This window comes from Galeopterus variegatus, unplaced genomic scaffold (genome assembly GCF_000696425.1).
Source record: "Galeopterus variegatus unplaced genomic scaffold, G_variegatus-3.0.2 Scaffold74, whole genome shotgun sequence".
NCBI classification, from domain to species: domain Eukaryota; kingdom Metazoa; phylum Chordata; class Mammalia; order Dermoptera; family Cynocephalidae; genus Galeopterus; species Galeopterus variegatus.
Window position 1 is genome coordinate 393,004 of NW_007726185.1, and position 9,290 is coordinate 402,293.

At 42.1% G+C, this 9,290-nt stretch overlaps 1 protein-coding gene across 3 annotated transcripts in view; it reads left to right on the plus strand.

Annotated features, from left to right (window-relative positions):
- The window catches only part of FARP1 (FERM, RhoGEF (ARHGEF) and pleckstrin domain protein 1 (chondrocyte-derived)), a 283,653-nt gene that overhangs the window by 735 nt on the left and 273,628 nt on the right, over nucleotides 1–9,290 (plus strand). For 2 of the 3 annotated variants that reach the window (XM_008578369.1, XM_008578383.1), the window contains exon 1: nucleotides 428–509. The exons of the other annotated variant lie outside the window; for it this stretch is intronic. The gene's annotated coding sequence lies outside the window, so the exon portion shown is untranslated. Of the gene's footprint in view, nucleotides 1–427; nucleotides 510–9,290 lie in introns of those variants that run through there. 3 annotated transcript variants of the gene reach the window in all.

Genomic DNA, 9,290 nt, shown 5'->3' on the forward strand with positions numbered 1-9,290 from the left:
CGGGGCGCGGGTGGAGGGGTCCTGCCGGGAGGGTGCAGAGGGCGGCGGGCCGGCCCGGGCAGCCCCGGCAACAATAGCAAGGGCTCGGGGGCCTCCGCGCTGCGCGCCTCCCTCTGCACCCTCGCCCCGCACCTCCGCGGACCTCGGGCTGCGGGGCTCCGCGCACGTCCCTCTCGCTTCTCCCCCAGACCCCTCCTCACGCGCCCTTCCCCCGCTTCCTCCCGTCCCACCCTGCCGGGTGACAGTGCCCGACGCCGCTTCCGGATCTCGGGCCGCAATCCCAGCCCCCGAGGCCGGTGGCGGGCCGGGGAGGTGGCCTTTGGCGCGGGTGCCACCGCGCCGCCGGGAGCCCGCAGCTCGCCCACGCGCGGCGCCGGGTTCCCTGCGGGTGACAAAGAGAAACACACCCTCTGCCCAAGTTAGGTGGTGTCTGTCTTTCCGGCGTGCCTGTGTGGAGGGCGAAGTTTGAGATGCATTTGTTTCTTAAGGAGAGGACGGATTTCTTTGTGGTGAGCATTTACAACTTCTGCTTGTGGTTTTACGATTTAAGTTCCGGAAACTTCGGCTGTGTGATCCGGCTGGACCCCCGAGTGTGTGTGTGTGTTGTTTGAGGGAGGAAAATATGAGTTCCCTGTAACGAGTCTGGATTTCGTTTATGGCATGTGGAGTCAGGTGGCTGTTGGGGGCTATGTAGGGTACCCCAGAAAGGAGGGGCGCGAGTCTCACCAAGAAACGAGGACCCTGTAATCCGATCAGCTCGCTGAGATGGGGGGAGATTGACTCTGACCTGGAGCAGCCTAGCTCTGCCAGCCTCCTCGTCTCGTCCTTCCAGCTCTGTGTAGTGCTGGTGGCCTCTGGCTTTTCATTTATTATCGCTGTGAAGGCCGTTCTCCTTGTTAGTTTCCCAGGGTGGCTTCTCAACCCTGGCTCCTGCAGCACATACCCTGGAGACCCCCATCTCCACCCAGCCGGCGGCGTCTTCTGAGCCAAACCCTGGCCTAGCATTGGGTTCTGTTCAATGTGCTTTGCACGTGGTGATTTGCCAAGCCCATTTCAGAACGTCCTCGAGCATTGTCTCGCTTTTCTGATTCAGTCTGAACAAGGACAGGAGAAGGAAAGACCTTTTTGGTCCTCCCCCTAGCTGTAGGGGTAGTTGGCCTTAAAAAAAATTGCGGTGTTAGGGTGAGGCAGCGCCCTTCTGAAGTCTCCCTGTCTTTGGCTTTCTTCTCACACTCCACAGTGTTCTTGCCTTTTGGATGGGTTGGTCTTGAGGACCTGACAGTCTGACAATGCACTTCATATGTGGGAACAGCATCCACACGGTTCACTTTATATTCCTGCAGCATCGTTCTGCAGCAAGGCACCAATATTGGAGTCACTCCAAGCACAACGAAACGTTTGTGTTTTTAGAATGTCTGGCTAATAGATCTGCTTCTGGGTAAAATAAATAGAAGCATTATTGGGCAGGAGCTGGTTTACTGGGGGAGGCGTTGGTGGAGATAGTGAGGAGAAGCCTAGCCCAGTGCCTCCCAGAATTTCTTACTTGTTTCTTTTATGTGGACAGGAACCTAGAAATACTTGGTGATGTGGTCGCTGAGCCTCACAGGGTCACAGATTCTATGGTCCCCCATCCCCCCTCCCCCCAGTTGGGCTGTGGTGTTTCATTTAGAAGTTCTGTCATTGTGGGAATCCTTTTGAAGTAAGGTTTGTGATGCTCCTTTTCACACTGATATTCTCTTCTAATTGATGCACGGCTGGATTTATTCCTCGGGTCATAATAGACTGCTAATGTTAACTCTGTACCCGAATTTACCAAAGAAGATTTTAAAGTAACCTATCCGAGACAACTTTCTAACTGGATTATTGCAGTTATCTCGAAATTATCCATAGACTACAAGGAACCTGGATGGATGTTTTTGTTTTGCTTTTCATTAAAGAAACTGTCCAAAGAAATGGTTTTTTAAAAGATAAGAAATTAGGACTGAAAGGGTTAGTTTTTTTTTAAAGCGAAGTTTATGCTCTAATATTCATTGAACTCATAAGTATTTAATTCATTTGGAAAATGATATAAATTTATGAGGAGGGTGATTGTGATAAACATCAAAAAAGAACAATTTTTTTCCATCCTGGAAGAAGTTGGGAACACTAGAGAAAAGACCAGAGCCTAGTTTGTGCATGCTGAATATGCTTAGGAAAAATGGCATTGTGATTTTTCCAGAGGATGAGGGACATTTTATGGAATTGTGGGAACTTGCCTAATGTTTTGATAGTATGGTGAACTCGGCATTTAAAAAAAAAAAAAAAAAAAAAACGTTTGTAGCTGACTTTTGTTTATTGCAGAGAACTACTTAGTATTTTTGAGAAATGCACTTTCCCCACTAATTGAAGTTGGTACCAGATTAAAGAGGCCCATATAATCCTGTAATGCAGTGAGTACTTTATACGTTGGGTGGACAGGTATTCCCTGTGTTGGTTACTGGGAGGGAGAAGGGGGGGGGTTAAATTCTTGTGGTGGTGAATAAAATCTCTTGTTTGGTGATTTTGATTAAAAGGAGGGCTCTCTAAGCCTGGCCATTGAACGGTAAGCGGTGGATCAACTTCTTTTTCTTGCTCTTTAGTGGTCAGAGTTTCTGCTCCGGCCATACATGATCATAGACCTCTTGCCCTCTGTTTCTTCCGTCGCGACATAGGCTTGGCTGTTAACCTCATTAACCACTTCCACATGGCCAGTAAGATCAGAGCCAAATGGTTTCCATTCAAATTACTTGAAATACTGATTTTTTCCAGTCCCTTTATGCCAAATGCAGCCTTTGTTTTTAATCAAGAAGTCTCCAGAAAATGTTTATTTTAAATTGGACAAGCTGACTTTTTATATGATGCCCTTGCCCTGGTTTAAGTTAGTTAAAAACATTGTGCCAAGTAGATAGTTTGAGCAAAAGTGGGCAACTGCTACATTTTTAAAATAAATGTGGTGCTTCAAGCTTTTGATACTAATTTAGTGTGACTGAAACTGAGTGTTTCATCAGTGCTGCCTTTACACTTTTAACTCAGAATTGCAGTTTTCTTATTTTAGTGTGGGATGGAAATTATAAACAAACTGCAAGATTTTCGTTTAATGTGGGAATTCATCATTTACAGTGAATTAATTTCATGTGTAAAACTGTCATATTTGTGCATATATATATTTTTTAAAAGGTGTAGGCCAAACTAGATTGCTTTTAATCCTCTATTATAATATTCCTTACCACAAGAGTAACTACATGCAGACTTTTGGTGAAATGCTTTCCACAAAGGTATCTTATTGTCAATTATGAGGGAAGACTTATAAATCCAGTATTATGATGACTTACAGGTTTTGTCCTCATCCTGTCAATTCAGGATCTAGTATAGAACAAAATAAACCCTTGGTAAATACTCTTTGAGTGAATAAACAAACCCAGCTTTTAATGTCCTTTCAAATTAGTCTTTAGGGCTTTTAAGGAATTTGAGGATTTGATATTTGATTTTGTTTCCATTTTAATCTAATTTAGCAATTTAAACTAATCCTTAAAGCTGGGTAAAAAAACCCCCAACAAAACAGACTCATTTTTTAAAAAATCAGACAATAAAACTATGAAGAATAAAGTCATTCGGATCCCCCTACCAGCCAGCTGTCAAAAAAAGGTGAAACTTATCTGAAATTCTACCACCTGTTACAGAGTCCTCTCATTCATATTTGGGTGTCTGCTCTTTTATATATCCTTCTCATTTCATAGCCTCCCCCAAATTTGACATTATAATTGCTGTTTTATACAGTTCTTGTCTGTATAGACTTAATATGTACATTGACGCTTGCTTCTGGGATAATTTTCCTTCTTCCTGAGATGTATCTTTTAGAAGTTCCATTAGTGAGCATCTGTTGGTGGTAACTTCAGTTTTTGTGTGCCTTAACCATCTTTGTTCTTGAATGATAGGTTATCTGGTATGTGATTCTGTATTGCTCTTCTATTAATCAACTGTGTTCTGGTCCCATTGCTGTTGCTGGCTAATTATTATTTGTAAATAGTCTGTCTTTTCTCTCTGGCTGCTCTTAAGTTTCTTTGGTGTTCTGCAGTTTCACTATATAACATGTCTAGGTATAGTTTCCTTTCTTTTTTTATTCTTTAGTCCTACCTCTTCTCCCTCTCTCTTCTGTTTCTCCCTCCCTACTCTCTCTCCCATCCTCTTATCAGTGTGTTCCTTTCTATTGCTCAGTAATATTTGTGTCTGGATATGCCACGGTTGGTTTATCCGTTCCCCTTTGACCATGTTTTCAGTTTTGGTTATCACGAATAAAGCTGCTGTGAACATTTGTGAACACATCTTTGTGTGGAGGTACGTTTTCATTTTTCTTGCTAGGTCTTATAAGAAGTATATGTTTAACTTTATAAAAAACTATCATCTGTTTTCCAAAGTGTTTGTGTCATTTTACATTCCCACCACTGATGTATGAGACTTCCAGTTACTCTAAGCCTCATAAACTCTTGAAATTGTCAATCTTTTTCATTTTAGCTATTTTGGTGGATGCGTAGTGGTATCTCATTATGGTTTTATTTTATATTTCCCTGATGACTAATGATACCTTTTTATGTGCTTATTGACCATTTGTAAGTGTTTTGTAAATGTCTGTTAAATCTTGTCTTTTTAATTGTTTTTTAAATCTGTTTTATATAGTTTTATTTAGTATACTTGACATACGACAAGATGCATATACTGTTATTTTATCTTACAGTTGTAGGCGTTCTTATATAATCTAGATAAAAGTCCTTTGTTAGATTTATGTAGTATGAATATTTTCACCCAGTCTATTTTTTACCTTTTTGTTTTTTAATGGTGTCTTTTGAAGTGCAAAAGTTGTTAGAAAAACATTTTATATGGTCTAATTATTGAACTTATTAAAGGTCAGGGAATTTATTTATCTTTGGAAAAATAACACGTTTCTTGTGTGTAAGGCATAAGCTGGTATTGCTCTGTTCAAGAGGTCAGACTTTATTTGAGGATGATGGAGCAGTTTTGTTCTCTCCTAACTAAAACTGAGTTGAAAAGACCTAAAAATGAAAAAAAAAATTACCTGCTTATTTTGAAAATATAGGCGAATAAGTGTTTAAGATTATGATCAAATAATTAAATTTCGAAAATCTCACATTGAGTTGTTTGTTCCTTAACACACAGAAGGATTATGGGGAAAAAAATATTTTTGAAATCAATAAATAATGGGGCCCCATGTAAAAAGAAGATGTAACATTCTAAAAAGAAGTTGGTGTGGCACATATAGATGGTATGAAAGGGCTTTAGTCCCTCCATTTTGGCAGTAATTATATCTTCTTATCTGCATATTCTTAGTTTCTGAACCAGATAACAAGTATTGTGATTTCAGGAAGTTTGCTTTCCTAATTTTTGCTTTTTCTGCTCATAAAATGTAAATAATAAACATCGGTTGATTTGAGTTAAAGTTTGTTAAATGAACATTCTCTAAGACATTTTTAGGATAAGGAAGTCACGGATGGTATTGAAGGTAACAAAAGCTGGGGGTACAGGCATTGATGCCAGACAGACCTGCCCTGTACATGGTCTGTTTTTGTGATGTTGGACAGGTTAATGGTGCTCTTTCTCTCAGACCTCAAGGGAACATTTAGGAGTGCATTTATCTGCAAGTGGCAGAATGTCTGGCTAATTGTGATTTAAGCTATCAAATATTTGATTGCCTCAAGCAATAAGAGGAAGGGGTCCCAGTTGTTTCTCAGCTCACAGTGCCATCAAGGACCCAGGTGCTTTCTGTCCTTCCACCCTGCCATCCTCAGCATGTTGCTTTTTTTCCTACTTGGGCTTGTTGCCTAGTGGTTAATTAGACTGCTGCAACCTAATTAGCTGTTATGGCCAATGGCTGCTGCAGCGCCAAGCTTCATGCTCTCATACATTTGTTGTTGCAGATCAATAGGGCATTGTCATCAAGCACCATCCTTCCCAGAAGCCTCCAGCATTTGGGAGGTCTTTCACGGGGGTTCTGGGGAATGTTTCCAAGCTCTTAAAAAGAGCCCCAAAGACTAAATGGGATGGCTGGAACCACAGCAGCCATATTGCGACTAGCCTTCAGACAAAGCAGGCAAGAGGATGACAGAGCTGAAAGATGGAACCAGTAAGTGCGTCCTCAAGTCACACAGATTTCCTGCACCTGGAGCTTGGTATACTAAATAACACTAATCTGGTTTAGGATACCAAATAATAAATTTACTTACTTTCTAATTCTGTTTGAGTTGGGGTTTTCTTTTTTTGCCATCCACGGCATTATGATCGGTACATTAATTGGAAGACTTTTTCTGCCATTTAACATCCATGAGAAAACTGATTTCTACCTGTTAATTAAATGGAAAGTGAAAATTAGTGATCATGTCAAAGCATTGTAAGAGATGAGTTGTTTATAAGGAATTTAGATATTTGATAGTGTATGTAAATCGTGCAACTAAATCTCCATGAATTTTACTTCATTTTATGGTGGCCTTGCAGTACCTCTGTTTGGAATTGGCCATTCGGTAATTTGGATTACAGAACATACTTGAGAGTATTGCTTCATTAAGAAAAAATGATGGAAGAACCTGGGTCTCTGCGCTTCTCTTGTTGCGAGAGACAGAAGCCCAGCTTGAGCCGAATGAAGCAGAATGAGAGAGTTTCTCAGCTCTCAATACCAACAACTCCAAGAATGGTAGAGGTGGATCTGGTCTCAGGAACGGAGACCTGGTGTGTGTCTCTCTGTGTGGAGTCTCTGCTTTCTGTTGGGCATTGGCTTCATGTTTCTTGTTACCTTCTCCACTGCCATTTTGAGTGGGCCAGTGTTGTGGTGGTGGGGTTGGGGGTGAGGTGTCTCCTACACTTTGCAGGAAGTGTAGCTTCCATGACACCTGCCTTAAAATTCAAGCAGTCCCCAGTCATCCTGGCAATTAACAACACTTTCGTGCATTTTAAATTTCCTGGGAAGAGTTTCATACCATTCTTGCTATGACTGAAAAATCACCTAGTTGGAATTTGAACCCCATACCCACCCAACCCCCACCCAGAAAAGGACCCCAGATTAGCCCAGATGAGGGACCGCTCTTGTGGGGGGTGTGTGTTTGGTGAGTGGTGTAAAAGGACGTGGAGGGGGTGTGTGTGTGTGTGGGGGGGAATTGTGTCCTGACAGCAGTAGCCAGACCAGATGGATAGTATCGATAGACAGAAATAAGGAAAAAGCAAAGAAAACATGAGGGTTGGATCAGCAGGGGAAGCAAGGACAGAAATACACAAGGGTGCTTCAAAAGTTCATGAAAAAATAAAGATAATACGAATCTGTCTGTGAATTTTTTTTGAAGACCCCTCGTAAAAGAAAGGCCTCTCTCCCTCACCATCTTGGGGGTGTGCTGAAGCCCTGAAGGTTCACCATCACATACGTGTGGATGTTTGTGCTCAGCAGCAGTTCCAACCTATTGCTTCCTTGTGGGGGTGTCGTAAGTAATTTGTCACTCGCTGTGTATTGGCCCCATAACAATGTTGTTCCTCTCACTCGTGTTCAGACACTTTCTGGACTTGATACATAACTACCTGTCTGTGAGTGGCCAGAATGGGGGCTGAGAATGGCCAGAATGGGGGCTGAGAATGGCCAGAATGGGGGCTGGGAGCTCCTGTTTGACTTTTTTCTCACTTGGGAAGACTCTTGACCTGCATTCTTTTATCTCTTGTTTGTCAGAAGCACTTAGCTACTGAAGCTGTTGGTTCCTCTCAGCCCTAACCCATCCCCAGGGCACAGGGCCAGTGCAGGATCATGTCAGTGGGCTGAGAGGGAAGATACTCCATCTGTGGCACATCCAAGTCTTGCCTATTTTTCAAAGCCGCAGTGAAAGCAGTGTCTGTTTCTGGATTCCATTGCACGCCGTTTGAGAAAACACACACACACGCACTTTGAAGAGCATGTAGGGAATGCTGCGTAAATACAGCAGCAATGCTGGTGGCTACAGAGGAGTCATGCGTTCAGGGTCTTGCATAGTTAATTGCTCCCCTATGTGTGAATTTTGCCTGTTTCACCAGAGTTATTTCCTGGAGGTCAGGAGCCATGTCTCAAACATCTTTTGTATCTTTTCCAGGTACTTAAAAAAGAGCCTTCCTCTGATTGATTAGCGAAAGTCCTTTCGTAAGATCATAGGCAGCTGGGAAATCTCAGCCCCTTGTTAAATTCTCAGTATGTCTTCACAAGTTAGGAAGAATAAAACTGATCTTACTTTTAACAAAGATCTGTTGAGCACCTTTCATGAGGTGGATACTATTTTTGACATTCACATTAGTAAATAAAACAGACAAAAGAAATCCTTGTCCTCGGGAACATATATAAATATGTATTTGTGTATAATAGTTGAAATTGAGACATTTTTGGTGCTGAGGACAAGGAGTGTAGAGACGTATAATCACCCTAATGCGTGCAGAACTTCCGAGAAGTGCTGGGGGGGGAGGGCGGGGCAGGGCTGACTTTCCCTAGAGGCCATCAGAAGCTCCTGGGTGCTCTGGGGACAGGTACGGAGACTCTCCTGTGAACCCCACCGTTCACTCCCTCAGCAGATATTTATTGAGAACCTGCGCAGTTATATCTGTGACCTTTAAAAGGTCTTTTGTTCCCAGGGAAGAATGTTTACAGAAAAATATAGCAGGAGATTTGTCCTGAGCTGCAGAGGAAAGTAATGAATGGTAATTGTTTGAAAGAAGGTGGAATCCTGAGATACAAATCATAGATTCTAAATAACTTGCTTGCGAAAGTCCTTGAGATGAGCGCTTTTTATTAAGACTTGAAAATCAAGAGGAGTCTGGGCCCTAAAGGTGATTTAACAAAGGAATATATTTCCCCTTAAGGGAAAAATTAATTACTTCTAAAGGAAAGTATATGTGTTTTCATTTTTTAAATTAACATCGAGTAAAACTAACTTTTTACAATTCTGTGAATTTTAACACATCATAGATTACACAACTAGATTACACATAGATTTAACACAACTCCACAGTCAGGATACAGAACACTTCCAGCACCTTTAAGAATTCCCTCGTGCTGCTCCTGTATAGTCACCCCCAGGTCCCAATCCCTGTTAACCACGGGTCTTTGCTCTCGCTCTAGTTCGGTCCTTTCTAGAATGCCGTATGAGTGGAATCATAGTGTATGTAACCTTTTGAGACTGGCTTCTTTTTTTTTTTTTTTTTTTTTTTTTTTTTTTTTTTTTTTCGCAAACGGCCACCACCCCCCGTGTCCCCCCCCCCCCCGG